The sequence below is a fragment of the Podarcis raffonei genome, chromosome 2, assembly GCF_027172205.1.
Source record: "Podarcis raffonei isolate rPodRaf1 chromosome 2, rPodRaf1.pri, whole genome shotgun sequence".
Taxonomy (NCBI): domain Eukaryota; kingdom Metazoa; phylum Chordata; class Lepidosauria; order Squamata; family Lacertidae; genus Podarcis; species Podarcis raffonei.
Window position 1 is genome coordinate 98,335,789 of NC_070603.1, and position 10,379 is coordinate 98,346,167.

General features: G+C 41.3%; 1 long non-coding RNA gene across 1 annotated transcript; it reads left to right on the forward strand.

Annotated features, from left to right (window-relative positions):
• The first annotated feature begins 1,548 nt into the window (after positions 1-1,548).
• LOC128408479 (uncharacterized) lies at positions 1,549-5,117 on the forward strand. Its single transcript, XR_008329102.1, has 2 exons — positions 1,549-2,449; positions 4,525-5,117. It is a non-coding gene; the product is annotated as an uncharacterized LOC128408479 (long non-coding RNA).
• The last annotated feature ends 5,262 nt before the right edge of the window (positions 5,118-10,379 follow it).

The following is a 10,379-nucleotide window of genomic DNA, read 5'->3' on the forward strand; positions in this document are numbered from 1 at the left end:
TTCCTAGTTTTGGCAAGACTTGTCCCTTTTGTGGTGTTCCTGATTTGTCTAGTTAACCGCACTGTTATCCCTCTAGATTTACATGTGCCCTTTCTAACTTTTTCCAGAGAGGCACAGGTGTTTCTCTGCTGTCAGAAACACAGCCAAGAGTCTTGTGCCTAAAAGACTACCAGATTTTATTTTGGCATAAGCTTTTGTGGATTCTATGGTCATTCCCAGGCTATCATTATTTTAGGGGGTTCAGTTGCACTCTGGTGAATTCATGAAAGTGGGTTTGCTGCCCTTTTGCACCTTTGCACCTTTTTAAAAATAAAGAAGGTATATCTGCAGTAAGGAAAGTGAAGGAAATTGCAGTGGAAAACACAGGACAACAATTGTTAGATGCAGTGCTGTATAGCCTACCTGAAAACAGATAAGAATGAATGAAAGCTCGATAAACAGAGCATCCCAGTCCACAAAAGCATATACCATAATAAAATTTGGAAGTTTTTAGGATGCCAGAAGACTATTGTTTTCTAACAATTAAGTACATTCTGTTTGGGCCTCTTGTTGCAATAGTTTTACCTAATTGCCAGGTTTCTAAAGAGATCTGACCTTAACTTTACATACGCTCTAATTTGCAAAACCATTCCCCCCCCCCCCATATTTTATTGTGAGTTTTTCATTATGCACTGCGGTGTTATAGTGCTGCACCGGCTACTCGTAGCCTAGGAGAGGAGGCTGGTTTAAGGAGATCCCTCAGCACAGAGCTGCTGAGTACTGAGTTGTGTGTAGTGTCCTGGGGGCTAAATACAGCTAGCTGTCAATCACATCAGTAGTATAGTTGTCCCTTCAGGATCGAAATACTGTACGGCACGTAACTTGATTTACAGAGCAACCCTGTGCATGTCTACTCAAGAGTAAGGCCCATGAGCTTCAATGGGACTTACTCTCAGGTAAGCAAATATATGAGCGCAAAACAATCCTTCCCCCAAGAAAGTTATGTTGGTGCAAACGTGCGTATGATTTGAGCTTCTGAAGTGAGTTGATCAGCAGATATTGCAGCCTAGAATCAGGGCATTGAGGAAGAGAATGGTATGCAGAATCAGGAAGGAGAGTGTTATAGTAGATGTAAATACTTGAGTGGTATGTACCTGACAACCATGGCTATTACTGACATCCATTTTCTAACAATCATGAGCTAATTTATATACTGTGGGGCCTATTTGCCGTCCTGCCTATGGAGGATGAAGAGAATGAATTATTGTAAGAGTAGCTTACACATAGGTCTCTTGTGACTTGAAGTATTGCAGAGGTTGAGCTACAGTTCTCTGAAACGTATTTGTCTTCTCCTTGGACCAGGACAGTTGATTAAGAACTTGAAAGGAACTGTAAAAGTGTATTTTTTTTGCATATGGAAAAAAAACTTTCTGAAATGCACTGGTTTTTTAAATAAATATATATATATTGCATTGATCTGTAAGCTTCATTTTTTAAAAAGCAAATTTGTACCGTTAATTGTTGGGGGATGGTGGGAGTTTGAGTCCGTCTCTGTCTGCAGGGCCACCCTGCTGCAAATACCTTGTCCACCATCTATAAAACAAAGTACTGGCAAGAACAGAGTTGCCTATTTCTAAGGACTTCGCTTGCTAGCCTTTGAAGTAGCAATAAATAATGAGCTGCAATGAGAATAAAAAAAGGGTAGCATTCAGTTTTTCATGTGTTGGAAGTTTTGTTTGGATGAATTACTGGAGAAGGATGCCAGAAAATGGGTTAAGCATATCTGTGTGTTTAATTAAACACTAAATGCAAAGGATAAGTATTGCCATGCACTTAAGAGTTAAGTGGACCACTCTGCCATAGTTTAGAATAGGGGTAAGTCAACCTTTTTATATCTACCGCCCACTAATGCATCTTTATTGATGGTAAAATTTCCCAGTGCTCGATGGAAGGAGGATTCAGCTTGTGCCGTAGAATCCCCTACCGCCCACCTAGAACCCCCTACCACCCACTAGTGGGCGGTAGGGACCAGGTTGACAACCCCTGGTTTAGAAGGATAGATATTTTACAGGGTTATTTTTGCAAAATCATTTACTGTCATGAACAAAGGGCATAGCACTTAATGCACATCTCATTCCAGTAGCGAACTCAATTCCTTGGGAATTTACTCAGTGATGCTTTGGTTAATAATAATAATAATAATATTTCTACCCTGCCTATCTGGCTGGGTTTCACCAGCCACTCTGGGTGGCTTCCAGCAAAATCTATAAAGATAATAAATATCTGCTCTACATCTACAAATATCAACGGTGTCTCTGCTCCAGTGGATTATCTGATGTCAAAACTAGTTCATTTCATCTACAGGGATATTCATGCGCTGCAGCCACACCTGGAGCGCATGCATCAAACTGCATGGTGTGCTGAGTTACCACATTTGAAGAGAGAAAGGATAGCTCTGGGATTCCACTATGTTAAGGACTGTAAGAATATATATTTTTTTTTATTAAAATATTTATTAGCATTTTCAAGAAACACACAACAGACAAAAACAGGAAATAAACAAACCAAAAAAAACACACAAAAGTACATAGTATTCAAAACTAAACAAAAAATAGAAAAAACACATAAAGTTTCTGATACTTATTATTCTTAACCTTATTTCTCAGACCTCCTCACACCTCCCCTTCTTGTATTCCAATTTAAATTGTCAGTTCAGCAAGTCCTTAACTTATTTCTTTACCTTAACTTAAACATTTGTTCTAACATACTATTGTTTTGCTTTACTTCTTTTTTCCATTTCCTCTATTTATTTTTAACAGCCTTATTCTCAATTAATTTAAAAAGAGAAAAAAAAAACCAGTTTTACCCTATTAATATCACACATCAATACTTATACCCCATTAATTATTCTTAAACCTTTTTCCTAAAGTCAACCAAAATTTCCCTTCCACGATTTACCCAATTTCCTTACCATTAACAAAATATAAAAAGCAAATTATCCTTATGTACCCTTTGGATTCCCAACCTCCACCCACCCTTTTCCCGGTTCCAGTCCCCAACCAATATCCATCAGTCCTTATGTTATTAATTTAGCCTGGAGATCTCACATCCGAGGCCCTTGTATCTCTCTCAGTTCCTTTCTGCCGGTCTCTTTGATAGTCCTTGATGTTAAGCCCCAAGTCTCGGAGGGGCTCCGGCCCAACAGAATCCATGTTGCTTCCAGCCAGTCCTCCATACTTAAAAGCAAAGCCTATGGGGTGCTCCAACTCTTGTTTCAAATTTCTTTCAAATCCAAATGTCCCCAAGGCTCCAGCTTTCACCTTCAACAAATTTGTAATCCTCAGGTCTTCAGATCTCCTCCAAAGGGGATCTCTCCATTTTCCAAACTCCCATTCAGACCAGGCTTTCCACATCCAGTTTTTATTGTCCTTTTTTATCATCATGTCAGGCCTCATATTGTAACTCTCCTTTAACTCCTGCAAATCTCCTGCTCCTCCTTCATTTTCTTCAAAAACAGCATATTGCTCCATCATATCTACACTTTCAGTTTCATTTATTTGTTCAGTTGAACAGGCTTCCTGTTTCAAGTCCTTATCAGGCTCTAAGCTGTTGTTTACTGTCCAGTATAGTAGTGATACCTTTGTAGACAAAGCATTGTATTCATCTTGCAAGTTTCCCAAGAGAACGAGTGCTCTGTCCAATTCTGCTTGGAATTTACATACTCCAACCATTTTTGTGATGTAATGTCCCTATTACCCCTCTAGGGGGATTTTAGATCCTTAATGTTCCTTTCAACTCAAAACCAAAAGTCCAGTTATTTTGTATCAGCCCTCCTTATTTTCAACAAGTTATACCAAGTAAACCAGCAAAAACGGTAGAAACAATGTTCTCTTTTTCCAGCTGACAACTAGCTGACTAACAGCTCACTTGACAGCTGTCAAAATCTTCAATGCAACAGGCTTTCTCATAGGACGTTCCCGGGTCTCGGGGGGGGGGGGGTGAAATTTCAGCTCCCAAAATTCTTTTTATCCTCCAGTAAATCTTCTTATAGTGTCAAAACCGTGAAGTCAGGATCTTTCATTGAAAAACAAGAAACAGATTCTCTCGACCTTAGCTGCCCAGTCCTTTGCTTTAAATTGTTTACAAAGAGGGGGGGGGTGGACTTCCTTTTTAGCCCCTTCCCGCTCGTTCCAAATCCAGAATTAGAAATTTTTAAAGTTCCAATCTCCGTATTACTCACGGGTTTATGTTTTGGAGTCCAATCGGTCTTGGAAGAAGTTGGCGCTCTCTGTCAATGGCTTGCGGCTTCACTCCGTAGGCGAGGGAGTACTCTCAGCACCACGCCTCACCCTGCCTCCGTTCCGAAGCCTTTAAAAAGGCTCCGTCGCGGATTGGGGGGGGCGCAAATGGTGCCCGCCGAGTCTCTGTGTTCACAGGTATCCGCGCCTGTGATTTTAAGGGTCTCCGCTTCGCCGCAGCGGGCAGACCCAGACACTACGGAGCCGATTCCCTCCGGAGCTCGGAGGGAATCCGCCATTAAACAAGTTCAAGGACTGTAAGAATACCCCTTCACCCAGTAGTCTCTGCTGAGGCCAATAGGCTGCTTTGCACGTGGTGCTGAACCACTACACAGAATTCCACTTCGTATGTTTACACAATCCCTACATAGAAGGAAGGCATAGGAAATGGAAGAGTTAATGTACATGTAGATTGCGGTGTGTGCCATCATGACTGCATGGGCGCATGTTGGCACGCCACCGTTAACCACATTCCCAACCCGTGTACATGGCAGTGATCCAGATATACATAGGATCATGGCTAAGGTATGGTCTACATGCATAAGATAGTGTTCCTTATGTGGAAGTCCCGTCTATGCAAATGTTTTGTGATATGTAAACCAATCTGAACTCTTTGAGGAATGGAATAGCTCATTTTTTGATTGGTTAGAATTTGGGCTTGGAAGAGGTCATAATGCATTCCAAAAGCAGTGTCCTTGGTTGTCGTGCACAACTTCTGAACAATTCAAATGAGCAGAAAGTATTATTCCATGACAATGTCTGATAATCCTTTTGTTTCTTTTTGCTGAAATTTGACTGTTAAATTTTTACTCTGGTTTTGAAAGAAAGTTAAATGTTTTATGGTACTTTTCTGTCTCTTGGTTGTGGCATTTAGGATATCTTCTGCTAATGACTCGCTAACTTTTTTTAAATGTCTACAAAGTGTTATTCTGTGAAATAATTTCTCTTTCCTCACTGTAAACACTGAAATACATAATCTTTTTAATTAAAAAAAAATATGAATTGATGAGTAAGAAAATTCCAACCGTTGACAGCTTTTCTTTCCAATTTCCAGCTACTTCTAAATCATAGAGGTTAGGACAGTAGGTGGAGCTAGAATACTGTCAAATATCACATCTGTATGTCCAGCATCTTCAAGGAATGAAATTCGGGAGCGATAAAGCATGCTGTAGAAGCATTAGTAGCTATTCATTCAGTTATTAACTAGCTGGTCATATAGTTTGAAATTTGATGTATTTCAGATTTATGCCCCACCTTTTAACCATCTAGGTCCTCAGGGCGTCTTAGAAGCATAATTTTAAAACTGTAACATACCAAGAATATCAACCAACCAAACAAGATAACAGATTAAATAGCACATTGTAATGTATTTAACGGCAGATTAAAATGCTAGTTTTAATTGGAACTGTCCCTGTGAACAGATGTTCAGGGCTGATAGCCTTGTTACACGCAACTTCTGTACATCTCTTGATTCTCAGGTAGCAAGACTTTCCAAACAATGCCTCAGACCCATGCCATACATTTAAAGCACACCCAGCACCCATTTAATAACCTGACTTTCCCTAAAGAATTCTGGGACTGTATTTAGTTAAGGGTGCTTTGGATTGTAGCTGTGTGTATGTGTGAGAGAACTATAGCTCACAGTATTTTTTTGGGGGGGGGGAGTAATATGCTTTGAATATGTGTTACATGCTTTGAATGTTTGAGAGCCCATGTTTACCTTTGTTGAAATAGCTCAACATTCACCTGTATAGAGGTGCTGTAATAACATTAATCTTAATGTAGCAATCCTAAACATATTGATCACTGAAAACAAAAAACTTGCTTCCAAGTAAACACGCATTATGCTTTTAGAGCAGTTTTCAGATAAATTCTTTTTCCCAAGTGTCAGACAACCTGACTGACCTGTGAGCCAAGTGGGGGCTGTTCATTACATGGCTTGTCCTCATAGCCAGATTAAGGGCAGGCAGGTTTGGCCTACGTAACATGTTAGCATTCCATTCCTGTTAGCATTTCCCTCCTCCGTTGCTGATGTGTGACTGTTACATCACATGTCTGTATTTACTTTCTAGGCTTGGAAAGCCTGAGAACGGAAGCTAGCCTTATCTCTTCCGCTCTGTTGTGTTTTTGTACTTTTTACTTTCTGTTCTCTCTCGGAGCTGAAGGGAGAGAACACCATGTTCGCTTTGTCCTGTATATACTGCTTAAGAAAAGCTTAGAATGAGCACACCAGTCTCCACTTTGTTTCCACTAAACTCTGCTGGGTGTGCGTGCACATAGGCATCTGCTATGTGTCGCTGGAGCGTGCTGAGACTGATGTTTTATGGATGTCCCGGAGCTGTGCAACTTCAGGAACACACCCGGAGAGGTTTGTCTAATCTTGGGGGCTGCGTAGACCCCCCGGCGTATTCCAACATAACGTAATCCCCCAAAGCAACTGCATTGCTTAAAACAACTTGAGTCCAGGATACCTCAGGGATCTACTGAACCCTTGTAGGTAAAAGGTAAAGGACCCCTGGACGGTTAAGTCCAGTCAAAGGCTACTGGTGTTGCTGCGCTCATCTCACTTTCAGGCTGAGGGAGCCAGCATTTGTCCACAGACAGCTTTCCTGGTCATGTGGCCAGCATGACTAAATTGCTTCTGGCACAATGGAACACTGTGATGGAAACCAGAGTGCACGGAAATGCCTTTTACCTTCCTGCTGCAGTGGTACCTATTTATCTACTTGCACTGGCATGCTTTCGAACTGCTAGGTTGGCAGGAGTTGGGACAGAGCAATGGGAGCTCACCCTGTCGCAGGGATTCGAACCACCGACCTTCTGATCGGCAAGCCCAAGAGGCTCAAGAGGCAACTGGTTCCCAGAGTTGGTGAGGCTCGTTTGACAACAACGATAAATCAAACTTTAGTGTCATTCGTCCAGTCCTGAGGCATACCCTGCCACTAGAGATTCAGCAGGCGCCTTCTGTTCCAACTTTTAAATGCCTGTTGAAATCACTTCTGTTCTGCCAGACACTTCTGTTCTGTGCAGACAATTCAGACTACATCACCCACAATGGTCTAGTGGTGTTTGTTTTTGGTTTCTTTTTGCTTTTAACTTTTTATGATTTTATTGTCTGGGTTTTAGGTTTTTATATTGTTGCGATACATATTTATGATACAGGGGTATTTAACTTTTTTTAATAAATAAATAATCAGTTGGTTAGATACCGTCTGGATTTGGCCCTCAAGCAGGGACAGGGAACCTGTGAATCTCCAGACGTCTTTGGACTACAACTCACATCATATTTGACATTTACTATGCTTCCTGGGGCTGATGGGGTTAGAGAGTCCAACAATGGGTTTTCCTTCAGCTGCATAGGCCCACAGGGTGCCTTGTGGACAAGACCAAAAAGGGTGTCCAGCCACTAGTACTGGCTCTCAACATGGTAAACTCTTTGGCCAATGGGGGCTATGCAGACTGGCAACCAGTCAGCAGCTTCATGCGATGCCTCCATTGCTGGATTGGGCCTCCAGACACAGAGGATTACAGCCAATGCTAGTCCTACTCAGAGTAGATCCTTTACGATTAATGGATGTGACTGCCATTATTCCCAGGAGGTTAGCTTGCGTACAGGACTAGCATTGGGTGTAGGCTGAGGGAATTTCATATTTGAATGCTCTTGTCTTTCATATTTAAAACTCCCTGTGCATTCAAAATGAGCATGTTGCGAAGATTTGTTTCAGAACCTTCCTGACATGCCAGCTTTGTATGTGCAATGAATTTTTTATTGGGCCAGGGGAACAGCTGAACATCTGGTATCTCACCTAGAGTCTGCAGTGGAATAATCCAGCAACAGAGACATCAGATGGGGCTTCTGATCATGAGTACTGCAGTTCTTAAAGGGGCTTAAGCATCCTTTGTGAACCACCTACATCTCCCTCATGAGGTCCTTGTCAGTCAATGAAAACCAAACAGCTGAAGTACCAATCAAAACCCCAAGCCCCAGTATGGTGTATTATGTTGGTGAATGTGTGTCCTGGCTGGCACCAGACTATGGAAACGTGTTTAAATTCTCTGCTTAGTCACAGTCAGCCTAGCCTACCGCACAGGGTGGTTGTGAGGATAAAATAGGACACACTCTGCAAACTCCCATTTCCTGCTGCATCCTATTGAAACGCAGTCTGTGCTTGGAAAGGTTGCACGATGTGATTCCTTGACAATTCAAGTGGCCTGTTTCTTTGGGGTGATTCCCTTGGGTTATTTTTCAGGAAAGAATGAAAGTTTGGTGTGTCCTGAACATGCTTTTCAATTAAACAGAAAGTAGAGAGAAAGAACAAACAGGTGTTTTTCCAGGTTCTTTGTTAAGGCCAGCAAAAGAACAAACCCGAGATTCTAAAAATGTATAAAGTGAATTTAATAGGCAACGCTCTTCCTCAAGTTATTCTACTATCAAATGATAGCCTGGGAGATGACAACAAACACTATTCTCTACAGCAGTAAAAATTGCTACAGGATTATAGAAGATATTGCAAATTTTGATGGAAATGCTGTGAAAATACCTTGGAGTGTTTTGACCATCATATTTGATGTTCTCAGTTGAACCTGTCTTTGACTATATCCAAAGCAACATTATCCAAATAGCCTGGTTATCAGCTTCAGCCGGTCTCTGCTGTTAGGCTGAATGGGGACTGGCTTTGATTTTTCTGAGTATCTAAGCATTAAGACACACCTAAGGTAACTTGGGGCAGTTGCCAGAACCGAAAGGAATAGAAGTGAGCTCTCCTTTTCATGGCAACAATTTTACAAAGCAAAACGAATTTTTGAAGAAGGCAGTTTGAATATATTTAGTCTTTTGCATTACTCAAGCTTGGTAGATGGGGAAAGCCTGCAGTAGAGAGGGAAGAAAAAGTGAAATCATTAGTAATGAAAGTGATTTGCATAGACAGATATCAAGCCTTCATTCGCAGTTGCATAGAATCCAGATTGGTAGAAAATACCCTTCAAGCAAAAAGTGAATGTTTCTAGAGGAAAGTCAAATGGAAGTCAAGAAATGAGAGAAAGAAAGGAAAAGCACCTGTGTGTGATGGAACTGACTGGACTTTGCATTATCATAAGGGGAAGAGTTGAGCATTGTATGTTAGCAAGGATGCCACCAGAGCTCTCCCCACCCCCTGGAGAGTACTGTAATGGCATTTGGGGAGTTGGGATCCATCATTATGTCCAGTTTTTCTATAAAAATTAGGCTTGTTGTGCATTGCACAGTTTCTTCCCAGACTAGCATCAGGTGGTAATGGCATACCACATTTCCCCAGGACTTGATATAATTTAGGGTGAAGACTGATGTAATATAAAAGGAGGACTTGGAACAGATTCTTCAACTGTGATGTGAGCCTGTTTTCTACCTGGATTCTAGTTCAAAGGATGGATGTATATACCAGGGAGTTTAATGCTAATATAGCCATCAGATATACCCTACCTGGGAAGGCGATGTCTTTTATATTTTTTAAATTAAAAGGTGTTTTATTACTTTTTTTAAAAAAGGAAATGTCTTGGAATAGAAAAACTGGTGCTGTGTGTGTGTGTGGGTTGTCTAAGTGACATCACAGGTGCTGGCCAATCAGCACTACACACAGCCAGCTTCTGCTACAAACCTGCAGAACTGAGATATTTTTGCATCTTTTTGAATGCCTTCCTTTAATGCAAGAGAGGAAATGGACAACTGGATTGGAATAAATGGATAAAAAATGGCTGCATCATCAGGTTACACTTCTCGTTATTACATTCACCAGCCATGTACAGCAGAATCCTGTACAAGTACGCTCTGAAGCGAGTTCGGTTGAGTTAAATGCAGCTTATGAACAGGGAAGTGTTATAAGCTTTGAGCCTTAAGGATGCCACCACTCATACATGGGCCAAATGCTCATACAGTGGTACCTCAGGTTAAGTACTTACCGTATTTTTCGCTCTATAACACGCACCCGACCACAACACGCACGTAGTTTTTAGAGGAGGAAAATCCGTAGGCATGCCACCCGTAGGCATTCCCTCCATAACACACACAGACATTTCCCCTTACTTTTTAGGAGGAAAAAAGTGAGTGTTATGGTGCAAAAAATACGG